Source organism: Sarcophilus harrisii, chromosome 3 (genome assembly GCF_902635505.1).
Source record: "Sarcophilus harrisii chromosome 3, mSarHar1.11, whole genome shotgun sequence".
Lineage (NCBI taxonomy): Eukaryota > Metazoa > Chordata > Mammalia > Dasyuromorphia > Dasyuridae > Sarcophilus > Sarcophilus harrisii.
This window is the reverse complement of record NC_045428.1, coordinates 312,567,827-312,590,280: the sequence shown is the minus strand read 5'-3', so window position 1 is coordinate 312,590,280 and position 22,454 is coordinate 312,567,827. Positions and strand designations below refer to the sequence as shown.

Sequence of the window (22,454 nt, the reverse complement as noted above, 5' to 3'; positions counted from 1 at the left end):
TCTTTGCCTTGGTTTCTTCAGTTGCAAAATAGCAATGATAATTGTACTTACCTTGAAGGGTTGTTGTGAAGCTAAAATGAGATCATATTTGTAAAAAGCTCTTAACAAGTTCTTGGCATTATATAAATGTTTATTCTCTTCCTCTCCCTATAAATTAAAAACATTAAGATCTCATAGCAAATGCAGAATAACAATGGTATAAAAGAGATACATTACTAACAAAAAGTGGACTAATATATATTCAATAAAGGACTATCAAAGAAAAGATTAAAAATGAACTTGAAGCTAAATAACTTGGTGAATTAAAAAAAAACAAATCATAGAAACAACAGATAATTTTATTAAAGGCAATGACAACAATAGGATGATATGTAAAAAGTCTTGGGATTTATCCAAAATGATCATTAGGATACATTTTATATCTCTAAACACTTTCATCAATGAAATAAAGAATAGATGAATGTACTAAATATGTAATTTTTTAAAAAACAAAAAAATTTAAAATACAATAATAAAAAGTAAAAATCTTGAAAATCAAAGTAAAGATTAATAAAACTGAAAGCAAAATTACCACTGAATTAATAAATAAAACTTACAGATTTTTCTTAAAAATTTAATATTAGAATAATCATTAGCTAATTTGACTTAAAAGAAAAAACCAAATTACTAGTATCAAATATGAAAAAGGAAAATTCACAATAAATAAGAAAAAAGGCTTTCATTAGAATCTATTTTGCCCAATGATTTACCAACAATTGACAATTTATACACACACATATACATACACACACACACACACAACCCAAATTAAAATTAAAGGGATAAGTAATAAAGAATTTAAATAATACAATCTTAGAAAAAGAAATTATCCCCCAAAGGGAAAAAAGAGCAGAAGGATTTATAGATAAAGTCTATAAACATCTGAAGAACAAGTAATCCCAATATTGAACAAACAACAAAAGAAGACAATCTACCAAATTCCTTCTACAATAAAAAAAATGTTCTTGATGCCATAACAATAAAGAACCAAAACAGAAAAAAGGGGGAAAGAATGTGCATTAAGCAACTATCATGTACCAAGCACTGTACTAAGTTTTATCTCTTATAACCAGCTCAAGATGGAGTCAAGATGACAGAGAAAAGCCAGGAAGTTATCTGGATTCTGCCCAGGTTCCATTTGATGTCAATATTAAATAAAGCCTCTAAATGGAGTCTGAAGTGACAGAACATACAAAAAAAAAAAAATAAATAAAACAAATTTCTAGTTTAAGATAACTTAGAGGGATTTCAAGAAAGATCTGTCTTACTTGGGCAAAGGGGGAATGCATCCCAGTACAGATGGTGTCTGGGCAAACCAATAGGAGGTTCTTAAACACAATACAGACAAACAGGTGATGCCCCTCAAATCTAACTCATCAGGCCAGTAGCACAAAAGGTTAGCTGTGAGGCCTTCAGCTCCAGATCAGAAGACAAACTGAAAGAAACCCTGACCATAGAAAACTACTGTGGCAACAAAGAAAATCAAAACATAAACTCAAAAGAGTACAGCAATGTCAAAATGTCTACATGTGAAGCCTCAAAGGGTAATAAAAATTGGTCTCAAGGACAAAAAGCCTTCCTAGAGGAGCTCAAAATGAAAAAGTGAGAGAGAAAATAAAATAAATGGGGAAGAAATACAGTTGGCAATAGTAATTATGTCAAGAATTTTGAAGCAAGTTTATCTGATAAAGACTTATTTCTTAAACATATAGGAAAAGGAGTCAAATATATAAAAAGTAAGAGCTATTCCCTAACTGATAAATGATCAAAAGATATGAATAGTATTCAGATGAAGTAATAATCATAGCTGTGTATAGTCATATAAAAATACTCTATTGATTGGAGAAATGCAAATTAAAACAATTTTGAAGTATTCTCTCTTACTTATTAGATTAGCCAGAAAAGGAAAATGACAAATGTTGGATGGGCTGTCAGGGAAAATGAGTTATACTGTTGGTGGAATTGTGAACTGATTCAACTATTTTGTAGAGCAATTTTGAGCTATGCCTAAAAAGCGCTAACAATACCACTACTAGGACTATATCCCAAAAGAGATTTTTTTTTAAAAAGGAAAGGACAAATATATAAAAAAATATTTATAGCAGTTCTTATCTATGAGCGAAGAATTGGAAATTAAGGAGCTGCTGCTGATCAGTTGGGGAATGGATGAACAAACTGTGGTATGTGATATTGGTGGAATATTATTGTGATATAAGAAATGATGAGCAGTATGCTCTCAGAAAAACGTGAAAGGACTTCCATGAGATCATGCAAAGTGAAATGTACTATGTATAAAGTAACAACAATATCGTAGATCATCAGCTGTGAATGACTTTGCTATTCTTAACAATATAATGATCCAAGAGTATTCTGAAGGACTTATGATGAAAAATGCTATCCATACCCAGAAAAAGAACTGATTGTATCTGAATAGATTGAAACATGGTTTTGTTTTATGTTATTTTTCTTGAAGCTTGGGGTTTTGTGGGGAGGATTCTGTTTTCTTTCATAACATAACTTTTATGGAAATGTTTTACACAACTTCACATGTGTCTTCTCACTGGGCAGAGGGAGAATGGGGAGAAAGGAAGGAAGAGAATCTGGAACTCAAAGTTTTAAAAACAAATGTTTAGAAATTGTTTTAGATGCAACAGGAGAAAAAAAATATTAAATAATGTAGAAAAAAACTCCAACAACTGTAGGGTGAACAAGACCAATGAAGATAAAAACTTGCTATTCCACGAATATGTGAATATTGTGCCTTTCATTTTTTTTCTCCATTGTCACAATCTTTATTATGTAGTGTGAAAGTGAAAAAGGTTACTAATAAAATCAGTAAATGCTTAAAGTAGTTAAAGTTAAAGGTCCACATGGTGAAGATAAACTATATGTTTGAGAACAAAAGTCAATCCTCAATAGAACTGTGGTCATTGGAAATGAAATAACAGTTCTTAAAAGAAGAATTATAAAGTATGGACAACCAATATGAAAGAATACTCCAAATGACTAATAATAAGAAAAAATGCATATCAAAATAACCCTGAGGTTTCACCTTCTACATTGCAAATGGAATAGTTAATTTTAGAGGAATTGTGAGGATATAGGCACACTAGTACATGGTGGAGCTATGAATTAGTACAACTATTTTGGAAAGCAATATGTCATTATGTGATTAAAGTGACTAAAATGTCCATAAATTCTGACACCAGGATTCCATCAATGTGGCTATTATTCTATTATGTATTTATTTATTTTATATATGTTACTATATAAACCAAAGGAAGTCATTGATAAGAAGAAAGCCTCACATAGGCAAAAAAATGGGAACAAAGTAGATGCTCATTGATCAGGGAATGGCTAAAAAATCAAGGTACATGAATGTACTGTACTATCATACATATCATATATTACTGAATTATCAAAGATGATGAAAGTGATGAATAGAGAGAAGCATGGAAAGATCTGCATGAACTGATGCAGAGTAAAGTAAATAAAATCAAAAAAGATTATAAACAATGACTGCAACAATGTAAAAGGAAAGAAACACTTCCGCATACACATATACACACACACACACAGACACACAAATCAAAAGTGAAATATTCACTTTTATATAAACAGGTATGTTTATATAGAACAGGCATGGTTACAAATAATAAATTTGAAAAAAATATTTTCAAACTCTCTCCTTTACAGATGTGGGAGGTTCACAAGTATTGTCCATTGTACATATTTTCAGACACATATTTTTTGATACAATGATTAGTTATGCTCATTTTAATCTTCATTTTCATTTTTTTCTGTGTATTAAAAACTGCTGTTCGTTAGAGGATGGCTCTGGGGGCAAATAAAAAGGAAGGATATTGCAGAAAGCTATGGTGATTTAAAAAACAAAAGACATCAAAAAAAACTTGGTTTAAAAAACTATATGAATGCTAAAATATAATTACCTCTTCTAATCAAAGAAAAGTCTTTTCTTTTAGCAAATAGTTGGTGTTTAGTCACCATTTATGAAAATTTTAAGTACAAATTTATTTTGAGGGAGAGAGTTGCCACTAGTCAGAATAAGGCACAATTAACTGTTATTTATTTTATTATTATTATTATTATTTTTAAATTAGTGTGTCTTCTATGGTAGAGCCAAATCTATCTGTTCCTTGCTGATTTTGTAATACAAGATTGTTTCATTTTTTTGGAGCACAGACTATATCTTCAAGGAAAAATTATTTTGTTACAATGCTAGTAGCCCTAGTTTATTCTTATGTTCTAGCAAAAGATCATTGTATTGCTGCATTTAATAATCCATGAAGCACTTTTATTACATTTAGTATATGGTTAGTGCTGCTGAAGAAGAAAAGTAGAACACCAAAATAAAAAAAAAATGTAGAAAATGAAAATAAGTGGAATCTTAAATATTTGATCAAGACTTCTATTTTCAGGTAACTAGTTGCTATCTTGAGCTTTCAAGTGTGAATTGAGTAAAAAAACACTATTCTGAATTATTAACATGACTCGAGGAGTCTTTGTTAGGGGGAAATTTATTTTTAACTAGAATAGTCTTCTAAACCATTCTTTGCTTAAATATTTAACACATGGATTTTATTTTTAAAAAGTATAATATATTCATCTGAAATTGGGAATTAGATTTCATCATGGATCTAAAAAGAAATTTCTTTCTAGGCATAGTAATTTGAATCTAGAAAAAAGCAAGTAAGGATTACTGAAAATTCTGGATTCTAAAACATTCTTAATTTTTTTCATTTAAGATTTAGATAGATATCTATCTAAGATAAGATAGAAACTGAAATTATAATAAAAAATGATATTAATAGAAAATGCTTTATATAAGAATATTTGTTGATTAGCAATATTTATTATTTAAGGTGTTTGTTTTCAAAATATTTGAAGGTGCTTAAAAAGTTCATTCTCTTATTTATTTTAAATACTCTCCCCATTCTTTTTGTTTAATATTTAAATATTGCAGTTAACTTTTTCTTCTCATTAAGTACAGAGTTAAATTTTAGTCTACTCCAAGGAAGTAGACTAAACCATATCATAAATTCTGGAGCAGAATTTCTCTTCACAGTAATCCTAGGAGATAAATGTTATTGTAATCACCATTTTATAGATGAGGAAACTAAACTATGATACCAAACTGCCTCAAGCTAGTAGTGCCTCCTCTATTAAAAGACTTCAATTTATAAGTGAAAATTTTAAATAGGAGGCCCAAAGAAGGGAAGTGATTTGCCAGCTTCATGCCTAACTTTGTGCTATGAACTGAAGATGTTAAAAAATTATAAATTAATATTAAATTATTATTATTTTATATATACACATATATTTTATCAATTTAATTTAAATTTATTTTATATAAATATATAAAAATTAAATAGTTAAATTTATTATGGTTATTATTTAAAAATTTAAATATAAATTAATATTAATTTCATATTTTTGTTTTTATATTATATAAAAATAACAATATCTATGATATTTTGCAATATATTAATTTTATTTAATTAAAAGAGACTTTCAATCTAGATATAAAAGTAACCTAATAATATAAAACAGAGAAGTGAAGAGGAATTTATTAAGTAGTTACTATATACTAGGCACTATACTTAGCATTAGGAATATAAGCAAAAAAATAGGTCCCTATAATTCCCTGTCTTCAAGGGATTTAACAATCTAAGTGGACAGGAGAAGAAGATGGTGAATAACAGGAGGTGAAGATTAAGAAACCTTAGTGAGGTCATGGAAGTTCTGGTCACTGCCTAAAAATGGAGATTTTAGGAGAAGCACAACAACAGGAAAGGGAAGCACAGGGACAGTGGAATGAAGTGAAGTATGGCTGGCTGGGCACTTTCTAAAAATGGAGGTTCCCAACCTATATGTATTAAAATATTTCTAGCAGCTCTTTTCTCAGGACAAAGAATTGAAAATTGAGAGAATACCCATCAATTGGGAAATGTCTGAATAAATTGTGGTATATGAATATGAAGGAATATTATCGTTCCATAAGAAATGATGAGCAGGATGCTGTCAGAAAAACATGGAAAATCCTCCATGAGCTCAAGCAAAGTACTGTATACATAGTAAAAAAACAAAGTTGTGGGATTATCAGTTGCGAATGACTTTGCTATTCTCAGTAGTCTAATGATCCAAGACTACTCTGAAGAGTTTTTAATGAAAAATGCTATTCACACTCAGAGAAAGAACTAAATAAAGACTAAAGCATACTTTTTTTAAACTTTTTTTTTTCTTCAGGGTTTTTTGGGGGTAGAGGAATGTGTTTTATTTTGCAACATGACTTTTATGGAAATATTTTGCACAATTTCACATGGGCCTTTTCAATGGGGGATGTGGAGAGGAAGAGAATCTGCAACGCAAAATTTTAAAAACAAATGTAAAAATATTTACATTTACATTTTTGCAACTGGGCAAAAAATTTAAAAATATTGTAACTAAAAAAATGGAGTTTCCCAGAGGAATTCAGTAAGGGAAGATAGAGGCCTTAGGGATATAGCAGATACTGGTATAGAGAAAAGAGAATCCAAAGACCTCAGCTCTTGGTTCTGTCTATTGACTACACTGTACAAGTGAGTGTGCATGCAAACAAGCAAACGCATAAGCATATATCAGTCTCCTCATATATGCAGTTAAATCTGATTCAGATATGAACTCTTCTGTTGGATATTTAAAGTCTTCAAACCTTGACTCTGTCCTATCTTTCTAAGGTTCCAATACTTTACCTCTGTTCAGTTATTTTGTTATCCAGTCATAAAGGCCTACCTCCACAGGCACACCCAATGTATCACATACCATATTAATGTGTTTGTATTAGCTGTTCATTCTCTTTTAGGAAATTAAAGCAATAATTAGGAGTTATTTTACCCAATTGTATGCCAATAAATCTGATGATCTAAATGAAATGAATGAATACTTACAAAAACATAGATTGACTATGCTATTCATAGGTTCTTCTGAGAACATCCTGCTCATCATTTCTTATAGCATAATAATATTTCATCATAATCACATACCACAGTTTATTCAAATATTTCCCAATTGATGGGTATCCCTTTAACTTCCAATTCTTTGTCCCCTAGGAAAAAAATGCTGCTATAAATATTTTTGTACATATACATCCTTTTCCTTTATGTTTTCATCTCTTTTAGGATACAGTCCTAGTAATAGTATTGTTAGGTCCAAAGATATGTATGGTTTTATAGTACTTTGGTCATAGTTTCAAAGTGCTTTACAAAGTGGTTGAATCAGCTCTCAATTCCACCATTTTTCCTACATTCCCTCCAACATGTCATTTTATTTTTCTGGCCTATTAGCTAATCTAATAGTGTGAGGGAGTACCTCAGATTTGTTTTAATTTGCATTTCTCTAATCAATAGTGAATTAGAGTATTTTTCATATGGCTATAGAAAATTATAATTACTTCATCCGAAAACTGTTTATATCTTTTCATCACTTATCAGTTGGGGAATGGTTCTTATTTTTATAAATTTGACTAAATTCTCTATGTGTTTGAGAAATGAGGCTTTCTTCAGAAAAATTTACTTCAATTTTTTTTTCACAATTACTTATTGCTCACTCTATTCCTCCCCCCTCCATTTGTTTTATTTTCTCTCTCTTTTCACTCTGACCCTCCTTAAAAGTTTTGCTTCTGACTACTCCCTATTCCAATATGCCCTCCCTTCTATCATACTTCCCCTTCTCTTATCTCCTTCCTCTCCTACATTCCTGCAGGTTTAGATAGATTTCTATACCCAATTCAATATGTATGTTATTCCTTCTTTGAGTCAATTCTAATTAGAGCAAGATTCACTCACTTCCCTCATTTGCCTCATTATATCTTTTAGTTGTTTGATTTTTTCTTGATTTTTCATAAAATTATTAACTTTCATTTCCTCATTTCTAAGTTTTAAGGTATTATTTTCTTCAGTGAACTTTTGTACTTCATTTCCCATTTATCTAATTCTACTTTTAATGGAATTGTTTTCTTCAGTAGAATTTCTCTCCCATTTGACCAGTTCTACTTTTTAATGAATTTTTTCTTCAGTAATTTTTTTGTTCTTCTCTTTCCATTTGTTCAATTATGTTTTTTAAGGCATTCTTCTCCTCACTGGTTTTTTATACTTCCTTTACCATTTCAACTAGTCTGTTTTTTAAGCTGTTATTTTGTTCGGTATTTGTGTGTATACATGTGTCTCCTTAACCAAGTTGTTGACTTGTTTTTCATGATTTTCTTGCTTACCCCTCATTTTTCTTCCCAGTTCTTCCTCTACTTCTTGTACTTGATTTTCAAAATTCTTTCTGCATTCTTCCTTAGCCTGAGACCAATTTTTATTGTTTTTTGGAGGCTTTGGATGTTAAGAGCTTAGACTTTATCTTCCTCCAAGTGTATATTTTGATCGTCCTTGTCACCATAATAACTTTATAATCAGAATTTTTTTTCTGCTGCATGCTCATTTTCTAAGCCTATTACTTGACTTTTAAAATATTAAATAATAGCTTTTTATTATCAAAATATATGCAAAGATAGTTTTTATTAACATTCACTCTTTTTTGATTCTTTATTTTTTATTTAATTATTATAACTTTTTATTTACAAGATATATGCATGAGTAATTTTTCAGCATTGACAATTGCAAATCCTTTTGTTCCAATTTTTCCCCTCCCTCCCCCAGATGGCAGGTTGACCAATACATTAACATTCACTCTTGCAAAACCTTGTGTTCTAAATTTTTCTCCTTCTCTCCCCTAACCTTTCTTTTAGAGTTAACAATCCAATATATGTTAAACATATCCAATTCTTCTATACATATTTCTACATTTATTATGCTGCACAAGAAAAATCAGATCAGAAATGGAAAAAATGAGAAAGAAAACAAAAAGCAAGCAAACAATAAAAAAAAGTAGAAATACTGTGGTGTGATGCACATTCGGTCCCGACAACCTTTTTTATTGTAGTAAGTTTATTTATTTCTAATACACATTGCTTTATGAATCATGTTGGGAGAGAAAAATCAGAGCAAAAGGGAAAAACCATGGGAGAAATTAAAAAAAAAAAAAAACAGAAAAAAGTGAACATAGCATGTGTTGAGTTACATTCATTCTGCTTAGATCTTTTTCTGAATGCAGATGGCATTTTCTGTCCAGTCTATTGGAATTGCTTCAGATTACTGAACCACTGAGAATAACCAAATCTTTCACAGTTGATCATCGCAATTCTTGTTGTTATTGTATACAATATATTTTTTTATTCTGTTTGTTTTGCTCAGCATCAGTTCATGTAAATCTTTCCAAGCTTCTCTATAATCAGCTTGTTCATCATTTTTATAGAATAATAGTATTCCATTACCTTCATGTACCACGCCATTCCCCAATTGATGAGCACCGAAAGCTTTTCCAATTCTTTGCTATGACTAAAAGAGCTGCTGCAAACATTTTTGCACATATGGTCCTTTCTCCTTCTTTATGATTTCCTTGGGATACAGACCCAGTAATGGCACTGCTGGGTCAAAGGGTACACACATTTTTATAGCCCCTTAGGTATAATTCCAGATTGCTCTTCAGAATGGTTGGATTGTTTCACAACTCCACCAACAATGTATTAGTGTCCTACTTTTCCTACATCCTCTCCAACATTTATCATTATCTTTTCCTCCAATCTGAGAGGTATGAAGTGGTACCTCAGAGTTATTTTAATTTGCATTTCTCTAATCAATAGTGATTTAGAGCATTTTTTTCATATAACTAGAAATGGCTTTAATTTCTCTGTTCATATCCTTTGACCATTTATCAATTGGGGAATGACTTGTATTCTTATAAATTTGATACAGTTCTTTATATATTTTAGAAATTAGACCTTTATCAAAAAAATTGGCTGTAAAGAATTTTCCTAGCTTTGTACTTCCTTTTTAATCTTGTTTCTATTGGTTTTGTTTGTGCAAGAACTTTTAAATTTAATGTAATCAAAGTTTGCTATGGGCCAGAACTCTGTACTTAAAACAAGTATTCTTACAAGGTGTTAAGTCAGTGGAATTGACAAGACAATAGTTATCTAGTTAAGCATGGTGATTAATAATTCTCTAGGTCAGTATATATTCCTAGTATTTAATATAATTCTATAAGATTGACACCTATTCTACAAGATTCACACCTATGATAATGTAATTATAATAGAGCAGATGAGCTGGGACAAACTCAGCCAGACAGGTTCATTCCATCTCACACCACCATGGTGGAAGGCCTGTCCTCCTTCATTTCTCCACTGAGACAAAGGCACATTCTAGAGACCTCAAGAAAGCTAGCCTGGGCCCCAGGCAAGGAAACTAGATTGTAAAAGAGACAATAAAGATTTTTGGACTTTATCTCTGGCTATTCTAGTGATTACTCTGAGGAAACGAAGGCTAGGTGAGAGACCTCCAGAAAACGAACCAGAAAACTACAAAAGTTGTCCATTTTGCCTTTCATGATGTTCTCTGGCTCTTCTTTGGTCACAAATTCCTCCCTTCTCCAAAGATCTGATAGGTTTAAAAAAGGGGGGAAGGGAGGAATACTTGTTCTCCTAACTTGTTTATGGTATCATCCTTTATGCCCAAATCATGTATTCATCTTGACCTTGTTTTGGTATGGGTATGAGATATAGATCTATGTCAATTTTCTGACATTATTTTCCAGTTTTCCCTGCAATTTTTGTCAAATAGTAAATTCTTATTCTAGAAGCTGGAGTTTGGGAATTTATCAAATACTAACTTGCTATAGGCCTTGATTGTGTCATGTATATCTAATCTATTCCACTGATCTACCACTCTATTTCTTCTTAGCTAGTACCAAATGGTTTTGATGACTGCTGCTTTATAATGTAGTTTTAGGTGTGGTACTACTAAGTCACCATCTTTTATAATTTTTTTTTCATTAATTCCCTTGATATTCTTGACTTTTTGTTCTTCCAAATGTCAACAGTCCTTTTTCTGGATGCAGATGACTCTCTCCATCAGAAATCTATTGGAACTAGCCTGAATCACTTCATTGTTGAAAAGAGCCAAGTTCATCACAGGTGACATCACATAATCTTATTTTTGTTTTGTACAATAGTTCTACTCACTTCACTTAGCATCAGTTTATGTAAGTCTCTCCAGACCTTTCTGAAATCAGCCTACCAATCATTTCTTATAGAAAATGGAATAATATTCCATTACATTTTCCCACTGATGGGCATCCACTCAGTTTTCAGGTCCTTACCACTTCAAAAAGAGCTGCTACAAACATTTTTGCACTTGTGGGTCCTTTCCCCTTTTTTATGATCTCTTTGGGATACAGACCCAGCAGAGATATGGCTGGATCAAGGTATGCAGAGTTTGATAGCCCTTTGGGCATAGTTCCAAATTGTTCTCCAGAATGGTTGGATAAATTCACAACTCCACCAACAATGTATCAGTGTCCCAGTTTTCCCATATTCCCTCCAACATTCCTCATTATCTTTTCCTGTCGTCTTAGCCAATCTAAGAGGTATGTAATGGTACCTCAGAGTTGTCTTAATTTGCATTTCTCTGATCAATAGTGATTTAGAGCATTTTGTCATATGACTAGAAATGGCTTTAATTTCTTCATCTGAAAATCGTCTGTTCAAATCCTTTGACTATTTATCAATTGAAGAATGGCTTGCTATTACTTGACTTTTAACTCTTTGTTAAAGCAGGGGTCTGTTTCTAGGATGGAGGATGTAATATCCCAAACTTCAGGACTTTTTCTACAACTCTTTTCAGAGATTCTTCTAGGGACCTGTAGGTTTTCAGTTCTTCCAAGGTTGCATGATTCCATTACATTCCTAGCCTGTGCTTTGGTCTATGAGTAACCACAAGTAATCTTTTCTGCCTGGAATTTTGAGAAGGGTCCCAATTCCATTGTGGCTTGTAAGCTGTGTTATGCTAATGCTCCATCTCATCCTGGCACTGCCAACCAGAACTGTGACCCAGATCTGAGTAGAGGAAAAGCAACAGAGTCCTGCCTCAGTGCTAGCAAAGAGATCTCTGTACTTTCTTTCTGATTAGTTGTTTGACCCCCTTTACCCACTTAGGCTGAAAGTTCTGGAAATTGCCATTGCTGCTACTCATTGAGTAGCTCCCAAAGCCTGCTTCTGGTTTGCTTGGACCAACTGTGATGGCTCTATCTGCATTGGAATGTGCTCCACTCTCATCCTGATAGACAGACCTTTTCTGGTGATGTTGTCATGGTCTATATAAAACTGTTTCACTCCATTTTTTGTGCATTTTACTACTCTAGAATTAGTTTAGAGTCATTATTTAAAGGTATGAGGATGGGATTGGTAGAAAGCTCAGGCTCTGCCTTTATTCAGTCATCTTGACTCCACCTCCCAAGAAAATGATTTCTTAAAAAAAAACATTAGAATTGGCCAAATGAAAACTAATGACTTTATGAGACATCAAGAAACAATAAAGCAAATAATCAAAAAAAAAAAAATGAAAATATAGAAGAAAATGTGAAATACCTCATTTCATTGGAAAAACAACTAACCTGGAAAACAGATTCAGGAGAGATGATTTAAAATTTTCTGCACTACCTTAAAGCCATAACAACAACAACAAAAAGAGACTTTCATGAAATTATCAGGAAAACTGCCCTGATTTTCTAGAACCAGAAAGTTAAACAGAAATGGAAAGAATTCCCCAATTACCTTCTAAAAGAGATCCCAATATGAAAATTCCCAGGAATATTACAGCCATACTCCAGAGCTCCAAGATCAAGGAGGATATGCTACAAAGACACAGAGAGAAATACTTAACCCTAAGTGCGCTTTTGTTTTGGCTGTATGCCCATCTCTAGCTAGGGTGCCTGGTTCATTGCAAGTGCTCAATAACTGCTTGCTGCTTGCCTTTCCTACAGGCACAGCAGCACTGCCTGGATTTCTTCAAGGCCCAGCTCAAATCTAACACAATTTAAGTTTTTGCGCTCTCCCCTTATAAATCCTACCTGGCGTCCCTATTTTATCCTACTTGGCTCTTGTCTGTTCAGAGTGGTTTGCGCGCGGTCTCCCCTCAAAGACTGCGAGTTCCCTGAGGGCGGGGGATGTCTGTGGCTTTTCCATGCGGCTCAAAGCAGGAAACAGAGTAGTCTCTAAATAAAATGCTCGCTGACGGGCTGATTGACAGCTAAATTCTAGAAGAAAGAGGCCTGGGAGTACCTGCACAGGGGATCGTGGAGGGGCCAAGCCACGAGAAGACAGGAAGAGCGGCACCTAAGGCCCGCTTGAGTCCACGCGGATAGCTAAGTGCAGGAGGCCTCCGGCCTCAAGAAATAGGGAAAGCCTCCTGCCAAGGAGAGGAGGCGGGGAAAAGCAAGGAGAGCGCGTGCGGCTGGTGGGCGGGTCCGAGAGCAAATTGCGGGGGGCGGGGCCCGAATGGAGACAAAGTTATTTTGGGGGGGGGGGGGGGAGGGAGTCGGAGTCCTAAAGGAAATAGGGATGAAGAAGAGCGAAGTGGGAAGGATGCTGGACGGAGCCTGAGAGGGGACACAGAAAGGAAAAAAAAGGCACAGGGCTTTCGGAGCTCGCGCAAGGAAGGGCTTCCGAGAAGGCAGTCAAGGTGAAAGTCAGCAGACCAGGAAGGCTAACGCCAGGTGCCAGAACCGACAGCTCCCCGAGTCTGTCAGGGCCCACCAGGTGTTTCCGCTTCTTTTCTTAGTAACTCGGCGATTGGAGAACCTCGATAAGTCCCGCCTTCTATGAGATAGTCTGACCAATGTCTGAGAAGTAATGGAGGAGGGGCCTCTGAAAGGGCGGGGCTTTGCTTTCCTAGTTCTGCCTTCTCCCTTCCCGGGATGGGGGGAGGGGGGAGGGGGGGAAGCTCGAGGTAGTTCTTCGCCCGTTTCGCGCCCGCTCTGCCCCGCGCGAGCCCCTGCCTGATTGGCAGGCCTGCTCCGTCTAACTTGTTGGCAGGATTAGCTGGCGGAGCTGCGCCCCCTTAAATCATGAAGCCTCCCAGGTAAGAGTCGTTGCCCCTGCTGCCCTTCACTTGCCAACAAGTTTTCTTTTCCACTGTTGCTCTCAGCCCGGACACTGACATAATTTGTCACCGCGCGCTTCTATCCAATGAAAACGTTTCTAATTCGGGGCTTTCCCTTTCAAGCCACTAGTGAGTTGTTCCGCTCTAAGACCTCCTAGACTTTCTCATTACTATTTAGATATATCCAGTCTTTCTGTTGTGAATGTGAATTTATAAGAAATGTTTTCTCAAACTGCGGGATCCTCACGGGGGGGGGGAGGGGCGGAGAGGGGAGGGGCGGAGAGGGGAGGGGCGGAGAGGGGAGGGGCGGAGAGGGGAGGGGCGGAGAGGGGAGGGGAAGGGCGGAGTCCCGTCCGTCAACAGCAGGAAGTATTAGCGCATCCCAACTCGACACCCCTTCATCACGCTAGAAAGAGAAGCTGTGCGATGCAATGGAGGGAATACTGAACTAAGAGTCGGTGGATCCATAGATTTAGAGCTAGAAGCTTCGTTTACTCGCCTAAGCCCAACCCCCTCGTCTTAAATTTAATTCCCAGATGGGTGAAGGGACTTGGCCAAAGTAACTCAGTACTCAAACTCTAAATAAATCCAATCCCCTTTCTGCTGTCCAATCTAAATTAACAACTAGATGACATAGGAGGCAGAGCTATCAGACTCTTAGTAGCTTTGTGATCATGAAGAAATCATTAATGTTGTTTGCCTCATCTGAGTTGGAGGAGAAAGATAGCCCAGTATCTTTTCCAAAAAAAAAAAAAACCCAAATAGGTTCACAGAAGAATCAGACACGGCTGAAAGGACAAAAAGTCCTAAACCCAAATCAAGTTAGTCTCTGTAAAATGACACTATTGAATTACAGCCTCCACTAATTTGAAATGATTATAATTTTTTTCTGTTACTGTACTTAGTCCTGTCTCTGTTCTTTAATATTTAACCTCCTCCTTCCCCAATTATCTCCTGTTTCTATTTAAGTTTTCTCTAATTCCTTGAAGCTGTCCTGACTATTCAGACTCACTGAATGTGTAGGTGGTACTTAACATTTAATTATTTAATGATTCCTCACTAAAGTTAGTTATGTGCTGCTAAATAACAAATGACTACCCAAAAAGTACACACAAACATTTTTTCTATCACTTTCCTAAGTCTAGGCAATCACCCAATCTGTGCTATATAGGTGTGTCATTTCCCAGATGTAAATAGAGAGAAACAATTTGTCTGCTCCAACACACCCCCTGACTAAAATCCTACTCTAACGGAGAAGTCACTTAAGATTTCTTGATTTTACAGATCAGGATAAACTATGGCAAATCTTACTCAGATAGAAAGTCTTTTATATGGATCCCATATTGATTCTTGCCTGAGGCTAGCCTAAATTTCCATTGGAGAGGCACCTTCCCAGAAGGTTGGCTGCCAGGTGATGAATTTTTTACTCCAGTGATTAAAAAAAAAAATCTTTTAAGATGTGAACTACTTGCATGGTGGAGAGAATATCTGTACTAATGAAATCATGAAACTTGGAAGTATTTGCCATCTGTACTGTTGTTTCATGAGGCTTGTAAACGTATTGAGCAGGGAGCTTTTATTTCTCTTGTATTCCTTAAACTAGGCCACAGGAGCTCTTGGTAGATGATCAGCAAATACTTGTTGGTTGTTTGATTTATTTTCCTTTTTTTCATTTATGTTGATTCAATCGCTTCCATCATTTTGTCTGTATAGATATAGGCCATTTGTTTGATGAGAAATAGAGAACAAACAACAAGAACAATTTTTTATTAAACAAAAATGTGAAGCAAATAAGAAGAGTATTTGTTCAGTCCTCTTTTCCTCTTTCAAAGCAATAGGTAATATCTCAATAGCTTGAAAAAATGAATTCACCTAATTAAGTCATTTATTCTTCCACGGGCATCTTCATATACATATGTATGTGTATGAATATATATGTGCATATATATATATATATATAAAACATTTTTTAAATAAGGAAAAATAGGAGCATTCATGAAGCAGTGGATGGAACACTAAATTTGGAGTTAGAGGCCTTTTGAGTGATCTTACTGTCATTTATGATTAATCTTTTAGATTTGTATTCTCATCCATAAAAAAGAGAAGTATGAATTAAATGACCTCTAAGATTCCTTTCAGATCTAGATATATTGTTCCTAAAATGGATAAAAATTAGAGGGATAATGTTTATTGCAGTTGTATGAATTTAAAGGAGAAAAATATACAAAAATGTGTTATTGGATAAGAGCTACTAGTAAAGAAAGTATTAAGCAAGAAACTAATTGATTTTAATTTTGAGTCCAAAGTCAGGAAAAGGAAAATGTTTCTGACCAAATTTTACAAGTTACAGAAACTTAAAAAAAAAAGAGTTGGGATAAAATGAAAAAATATTTGTAATCTTTGTCAGAGCATGCTACTAGTTAAATGGAAAGAATTACTGGGGAATGGATAACTCTTTAAAAGTAGAGAGAAATGAAAAAAAAATTCACATTTTCACTTTTAAAGCATTTGACTGATTTTTTTAAAAAACTGGATGAAATTGTTATTTATGTACCTTTCAAGTTTTAGTTTCTTACTATTTAGATATATACAGTCTTTCTATTGTGAATGTGAATTTATAAGTAAAGCCATTAGACTACTTAAGTCAATCTTCTTTAAGTTACCCTCCATTCATTTAAAGAATTTAAGTTTTTCCTTCATATAACCTGCAGAAAGTAATGTTTAATACTACCAAGTTATTAGACTAAAGAACATGCCATTTAACACTTTTATTTTTCTATAGAATGCTGTAGAACTATATCGGTTTCATGATTTTAAAAAAAATGTCATTTTTTGTCATGGTCAATGTGTGTGTGTGTGTGTGTGATTGTTACTAGGGAAGACTCACTGAGGACGGGAAGGAAGTAATCAAAAAATTAATATATATATTAAAAGCAAGACACAAATTTCTTTTTCTTTTAAATAGTATTTTTCTCAATTACATGAAAAGACAATTTTTATCTTTCAATTTTAAAAAAAGTTTGAGTTCCAAATTTTCTTCTTTCTCTTCCCCTCAAGACAGTAAACAATTTAATATAGGTTATATATGTACATTTCTGTAAAACATATTTCCATATTAGTCATGGTGTGAAAGAAGAAACAATAAAAAGGGGGGAGGGAGAACTGCAGAAAAAAAATAAAATGAAATTACTATGCTTCAATTTGCATTCAGACTCCATCTGTTCTTTCTTTGGATGTATAAGTCTTTTGGAATTTTTCCACTATAAGTCTTTCCAGTATAAGTCTTTTGGAATTGTCTTGACTTATTGTATGTATTGCTGAGAAGAACTAAGTCTATCATAGTTGATCATTGCACAATGTTGCTGTTACCAGTAAAACTTAAAAAAAAAAAAAAAAAAAAAAAAAAAAAGAGTCCTTAGATTTTAGTCCTTCTAAAACATTGTATCCCACTCTAGGTCAGAAACATCAGTGTGTAGAGAGAACTCAATGATTAGATGAGATCCTTAAAGCCATAAGTATGCAAAGAATTGTTATTTTGCTCTTTATTTTGCCCTAGATTGAGTTATCCATACTTTTTCAGCTAGTAAGTGTCAGAGGTGGAATTTAAATTCAAGTCTTCCTGACTTTGAGGCCAACATTGCATCCAATATGATTTATTGCCTTTCTAAATATATGCAGAAGAGATTGAGAGGAATAAAGCAAAATTTCATTTTAAAATTACTAATTTATAATAATATAATTTATAGCTTTTTTCATGAAATAATTTTCCTAATCAGCAGATACTACTAAGGTAGCAAATAGCACATTTCTATATCCATATTTTTAATGCCTAAAAGATGTTTTTCCATTCCCTAGTTGATAAATGGTCAAAGGTTGTGAACAAGCAGCTCTCAAAAAAAGGTATCTAAGCTATGAAGAGCCATGTGAAAAACAAAAAACAAACAAAACACAATTATTAATATTCAGATCGTTAATATTTAGAGGATTGTAACAGATTCCTCTTTATCCAATCCATCAGGATTGTTAAAGTTAGAAAAGTAAAATGACAGTTAATGAAGGGACTGTGTTAATTTGTTAATGGTGTTGTTGACTGAGGGAGACTGAGGAATTGATTGATCCCTGAGGCACCAACAGAGATCAGTCCAGCTCCATGGTCCCATCCTCGGAGGAGGTCCTCAGTCGAAATCCAAGTAATGTCTAACTCCTGAGACCCAACCTCTGCATAAGTCTCCAGCAGTCACACCTTGCCATGCCCTGTCAGAAATGTTCCTGAGGTTAAATTTTCCCTAAAAAATCTACTTATGGGCCATCCCATGATTGCTGCCTTCCTTTGGGTCAGTCCACCACAGCATCCTGCCTCCTGATATTTTTCCCCTTCCCCTCCCTCCATGCCACATGGTATCTCCCCTAACTCCACTATGCTTCCTAACCCCACTTCTTACAACTAATAACTTTAAGGTGCTCAGTCCCATTCAGGATTTAGCCTGCCAACTAAGGGCATTCCCCAACCTCATGGGGTGCTCCCCTTCTACTGGGTAATTGTGACTTCCACCCAGGAGCTTGTCTTTCATATGCTCTCCAAACTCTATTTCATATTTACCATTCCTGGTGTTTATTGTATCTCTTCATTTTGTTTATAACGCCTTCCCCTAAATAAATCTACCTTTTGCCAAAGAGAATGGCCATTGTGGATTCCTTGGTGCCTGAACCCCAACTTTTGGTTCCTGCCATCATCTGGAGTCTACATTACCTACATTATTTTAATCCTCCAGCCATGTCATTTGGTGCCCAACCCCCACATCATAAACCACATCAAGAGGGCTTTTATGTGTATAACTGGTAATCTGCCAGTGTCAGTTTACGCCCTTAAACCAGTCTATTTCCTGTTGGTAAAAGATGAAGACTAGAACAGAAAGTCTTTAAAAAGCAAACTATGTCTCATTAATACTCTTATTATTATATAATATTATTTTATTTAATTTGACAAATGAATGATTAGTTCCCATGAATCTTAAACTTTGATCATTTTACTGTCTCCCCTAAAACAAAGAAAAAATACTCATTATTATATAGAAACTAAAAGTTAACTATCTCTGCTGGTGTAATTATCAGCATAGTACTTTTAGGTTGGTGGGGTTCTTAAATTACCTTTGTAATGGAATAGCTCCTTATTAGTAGCAAGATTTAAGCAGAAAGGAGAAAGGAGTTCCATTTACATTTTTCTCTAAGAGTAGTACCCAAACAAATAACATTTGTATCTTTTGAAAGTAAATATTAATAGTAATTATGAAGAGATTCTCTCAGAATAAATTTGTTTATCAGTAAACCTAGTATATAGTTAGCAGTTTTAGATTTTTTTTCTTTTTAATCCAATTGTTCTTTCTTTAGTTAGAAGCTCTAGTTTATTCTGATGACCACTTGAAGATGGAAAAGGAGGAACCCTGAGAATAAAACATTTCTAGCTCACCACAGGAAATATGCATTTAGGATCCATATAAAGAAAAGAAAGTGATTGAGGTTTGATGGGAAAAGTTTAACAGCTGTAGAATTGATACAGCTTTAGCTAGTTTCTAGTCATGAGCTCATGTAAAAGCCAGAAGGAGCAGGTGTTAAGATAACTCTGCAGTGTTTGTTTCCTTTCATTGGGTTCTTTAACTCAGTAGCTCATTAGTTGATCTTCTTAAAGTTTAAGAAACACAGTCTGGATTTCACTCTATGTATGTGTGTTGGGGAGGGTGGAACACCAGCTGGGCAATTGGGAGAGGGTTGAGATAAGGGATGGGATTATGAGAAGTTTAGAGGCTCTAGTTGCTTTTTGCCCATTGTTCTCTAAGAGGACCAATGACATCCTGAGAGTGATGTTTTGACTTGCAAGTGAATAGAATTTTTAAGTGAGGTAGAGCTACCATCGTCATCAGCTTTACTCTCTCTTCCAGTCATTGGAGTCCAATGTCAAGTTATAGGTCAAGACTACTGGTGATAACCCCAGTGTAGTAATGATGGAGTGAATTAGTCCCTGGCAAAAAAACCATGTTCCTGAGAGCAACCTAGTATCTGGGTGGGCCATAGGAAGGCAAATTGACAGGAAGGCTTTGGTTGAATTTAAGTGGAATTTAAGTGAGCCTTTGTTGGAATGGATCCTACCTAGCTGAATTCCCACTGCTACTCCTTGATGCAAGCTAAGAGGAGCTCTTGAATTCTTTGTCAAATTCCTTGTTTAATTCCTTGCATTGACAAAATTATCATTGACCCCAGAGTTAATGGATCCAATCAGAGGGCCAGGTTATGGTGTCAACTCCCAAGGTTATTTTTCCCCTATAAAAGAACCTACCTGTACCCCAATCTCCATCCCCAACTCCTTTTAGGACAATCTTTTTAGAGATAGAGGCCAGTCAATGGTGTAATCTTCCCTGATCACAATGGCTAACTCCCAATTCATTAGGAACTACCCATCTTTTAGCAGCAAGTTCTTTGCCTGCCTTATAGCATCTTTTTTCTTGTTGTACCTAACTCCTTTTAGGGTTATCCCACCAGTCAATTGCACAATAATAAAATCATTGCTCTTGATTTAAGCCTACAAATTCTTTTAGACACTTCATGATGCTATGATGATGGGGTCCAACCTCACTTCCCAACATTTGGTAGATCATATAGGGATACCTAATTATTTGGGGACTTATGCACCCCTGTACTCAATAATTAGGAGACTGTGGCCTGTATAAGCTAAGGTCTTTCCTAAGGTCTAGGTTTCTCTGAGGCAATAACTATGAATTAAAGGATAGGTAAAAATTGAGGAAAAGAATGACCTAATTTGCCTTCATAAAAAAATCAGTCTGGGAAGGGCAGACCCTCAGAATTTCTGACCTGAACAGTAGAGAATAAATGGATTTGAAACATCAAATTTTTATCTGATGAATTTTTATGTGATAAAAGGGAATAAAGAATACTTGTTCTTGATTTGAATCCTAAATGTCATTTAGTAGTAGTGTAATTACTTAACAAGTTGTTTAACTTTTTAGTTTAAGTTTAACAGAACTGGGATCATAATACTTGGCAATGCATACCTCATAGGGATCAAATTAGAGCTATGTCATCCTAAAATACCATATAAGTATTTATTATCATTATTTTTAAATAATAGGTTTTTATTTTCAAAACATATGCATAGATAGTTTTCAACATTCAACCTTGCCTTGTGTTCCAAATTTTTTCTCTCTTCTTTTCTCCCATCACCTCCCCTAAATAGCAACTTATCCAATTTATGGTAAACATGTGCAGTTCTTCTATACATATTTTCACAATTATCTTGCTGCTCAAGAAAAATCAGATCAAATCAAAAAGGAAAAAGAAACGAGAAAGAAAACAAAAAACAAGCAACCAACAACAAAAAAGGTGAAAATACTACATTGTGATCCCCACACTCAGTCCCCACAGTCCTCCCTGGATGCAGATGGCATTCTTTATTGTGATCTTTATTAATAAAAATGAGGTACCAAATTTATTGGATGGAGAACTAGCCTCAGAATCAAGACCTAGATTCATATATTATCTCTGCCATATACTAGCTGTTTAATCCTGGGCTAGTCAGTTAGCTTCTAAGTGCCTCAGGCAACTCTTTCAGACTATAAATTGTAGAACAAATTTCTGACCTGCCTTGGTAGAGGGAGATTTCTCATTGAGAGCTGTCTCTACACCAAGGAAATTATAGGTCCACATGGGGGTGGGGGAATGGGGAGAAACACCTTAATGATTAGGTTTCAGAGGTACATAATAATTCAATTTAAGGATTTCTAAGGCATGCACAGTATACCTGTTTCATAAATTATTAAACAGGAATTTGTTATCATGGACTTTGAAATGTTATAATAGACTTATTATAATAGAATTTTTTGCTTATAATCAAAAAAGATTTTTTTTAAAAACAGGTGGCCTTCTTTTATCTTCACTTGATTAACTTTAGAGGAGCCATTGACCATTCTTTGTCTTGGTTTGTTTGTCATCCAAATACTTGATGTGTTCAAAGGGCCTTAAATAAAAAATGCATTTTTATATGCATGGCTTGTTTTTTAAAGAGACGCAGATTTGTGGACATTGACTTAATTAAATTAAAGATCTAGACCTTGTATAGTTTTGGGAGCAAATAATACTTAATTTCTACATCTAGGTTCAAATTAACCCCATTCTCTGCTCCCAATCTTTTCCCTAGCTAGGGGAATTTAACCACTACCTGATAGGACTTCTGCTAAAATTCTAACCCTAATTAGCCTGCTGTGGAATTAATACACCTCTAAGGGATATCTGGTTCAGCACTATATCAGTCTTGCTGCTGGATCTTAGGCCCCCAGTAGAAACTTCCTGACATTTCGAGCTAAT

The 22,454-nt window shown here is 34.5% G+C and overlaps 1 protein-coding gene and 1 long non-coding RNA gene across 3 annotated transcripts in view; one reads left to right on the top strand and one right to left on the bottom strand.

Annotated features, from left to right (window-relative positions):
• Window positions 1-93, bottom strand: part of LOC116422391 — a 33,008-nt gene extending 32,915 nt beyond the window's left edge. The window contains exon 1 of the long non-coding RNA XR_004233006.1: window positions 52-93. This is a non-coding gene — a long non-coding RNA (uncharacterized LOC116422391). The remainder of the gene's footprint in view (window positions 1-51) is intronic.
• Window positions 94-13,906: 13,813 nt separating this feature from the next.
• NMNAT3 (nicotinamide nucleotide adenylyltransferase 3) overlaps window positions 13,907-22,454 on the top strand; it is a 152,193-nt gene continuing 143,645 nt past the window's right edge. Inside the window, exon 1 of one of the 2 annotated variants that reach the window (XM_003763739.4) lies at window positions 13,907-14,060. The gene's annotated coding sequence lies outside the window, so the exon portion shown is untranslated. The remainder of the gene's footprint in view (window positions 14,061-22,454) is intronic. The other variant, XM_012544621.3, reaches the window with a different exon arrangement.